Source organism: Egretta garzetta, unplaced genomic scaffold (genome assembly GCF_000687185.1).
Source record: "Egretta garzetta isolate BGI_Z169 unplaced genomic scaffold, ASM68718v1 scaffold219, whole genome shotgun sequence".
In the NCBI taxonomy this organism is placed as follows: domain Eukaryota; kingdom Metazoa; phylum Chordata; class Aves; order Pelecaniformes; family Ardeidae; genus Egretta; species Egretta garzetta.
The window spans coordinates 426,188-428,381 of record NW_009260671.1 but is presented as its reverse complement, the minus strand read 5'-3'; positions in this window follow the sequence as shown (position 1 = coordinate 428,381).

Genomic DNA, 2,194 nt, shown 5'->3' with positions numbered 1-2,194 from the left:
AAAGCTGCAAAGCTGCTTCTTTACCTGCATAAGAAATATCCTGCTGTTCTTGTAGGGCTTGGGTAATTCCCTAGTGCTTGCGGGAAGGCCTTGCTGCTGCCAGCGGCGTGGGCTTGATGAAGGACCATGGGCTCACTGACCTCCTCTACCCCAGAGCTGCTCCTGCAGTGGGGCTGCAGGCAGCTGCAGGCGAGAGGGGAATAACTGGCCCTGGAGCTCTTCTGCTGCTCATAGCCGAGGCCTCAAGCTGCATCAGCCCTGGGCTGGATTTTTAAACATGCTTCACCCAAATTTCCCCTCCTGGGAGTGGTAGGAGATGCACACACACTGTGCTGCTCCGTGCTGGTAACCACGAGCCTGGCTGGGGACATGTAAAAGGCTGCAAAGCCCAGCTCATCGCTGCCGAATACAAATAGCCCTTCTTAACGAGTTTGGGGAAGCCAGCTTGGGAGAGCTCACACAGGGAGGGGATGGCTTCGTGTGTTCCAGATGAAGCAATCTGAGAGCCATTTTACTCCAGCAGGAGCAAGCAGTAGCCAGGAAGGTCTCCGCTTCCTCACCTGCAAAATTCAGCTGTGTGTTTCTGATGAGACCATGTTTGCATAACAGAAAAATCAGTCCATCTTCAAATATGCAAAGATAGCAAAGCTGGCCAGTTCCTTCCCATCCCCTCCTCCTCCATCTCCTTGGCTAGGCTCTGTATATCTAAAGGTGCTGATCTTCATCAGGAACCTTGTCCTGGTTTTGTGTTTTCACCTCTGTATTTGTACCCTGTTACCAAATCCTCCTGGTTACTTCAGCCCAGCCTAAGCTGGCCTTGGGTGGGTGATGCTGGCCCAGATCCGCTTTGATTCTGGCCACTCCCCAAGCAAATCTCTGTGTCTGGGGGTCTGTGTGCACGCGTGCATGTTCTTTGCAGATCCCACTGCAGCCTTCTGCAAGGAAAAAGCAGGATGTGGCTGGCCGCAGTGCACGATAGATGGGAATGGGACTTTGCGCCTCTTCCTCACCACGGCGTAGAGGGCACAGCCCCTGCCCTGTCCTCAGATGTGGCACCTCAGCCCCAGGCATCAGGATGCCTGGCTGGAAGTCTGAAACCCAGCTCTGAGCCTGCGCTTTCATTGCAAACACCTCCAGCATCAGCAGTGCAGGAGGAAGCGGGAGGGCTGGCTTAGCTCCTCCCGGTTGATAATTCATTACCGCCTGCTAGCCCAGATCCATCCAGCAGCAGCTACATCCTGGCACTGACATGTGTTCATTTCACACATAAAATGCCGTATCGAAATACATCATTGAAACATTCTCCCTGAAACCTTTCCCAGCTGCCTCTCCCAGCGCTTTACATGCAGGAGCAGTCCCCGCAACTGGAGTGTTTTGCTCCTAATGGATGCCTGGCACCCACCGTAGCAATCAGAGCTGCAGCTCATGAGAAATACAAGGGGGATCTTCCTGCAAGGGGCAGGGAGGCGGCAAGCAGAAGGTGCAGGTTTCATCCATGGCGTGCTGGGATTTGGAGAGGGAGAAGCAGCCTGTGTGCACATGCCTGGTTTATCACATACCATTTTGCAACGAGGCAGAGGCGCAGCATCTCTTCCCTCCTCCCCTGAGGGCTCCAGGAGACCTGGGCAGCAGGGCTGGCTGGTCTTGCCTTGGGGACCTGAAGGAGGCCCCTTCCCCATCCTCCAAGGTCCCTGACTTTGGCCTGATGCTGGTGACAGTCGGCGTGGCAGTAAATCTCCCCTCCAGGGTTGAGTGGGAAGAGCCAGTGTGGGTGGGGGACCCAACGCTTGCACAGAAGGTGCTGGGGGTGCTCCCCCCAGGCTGGGTGCCTCCTGACTACAGAGCTGTGCCCAGCGTTGGGCTGGAGCTCACCAGAGCCGGGGGTCTCTCACCAAACCTAGGCCCTTCATGGTGGCTGTCGAGTCATGGACAGCCTTTCCTCAGCCCCCAGCCTTCTCCAGCTGCCCCCCCCCAGCAGATGCTCACAGTCTTCTTGACCTTCACCCCTCCTCATCTTCCGCAGTAGCGTCTCCCAGGGCTCTTCTTCCCCACTGTCTCCCCCCAGCACCGTTTGGTGGCGGGGGGCTCTACTGGTCTTTGCCTTGTAGGGCAGAATACAGAGCAGGACCCCGGTGAGAGGGCCCAAGCTCAGAAGACACCCCCCCCAGACCCCTCCTGTGCCCCCCTGGGCTCG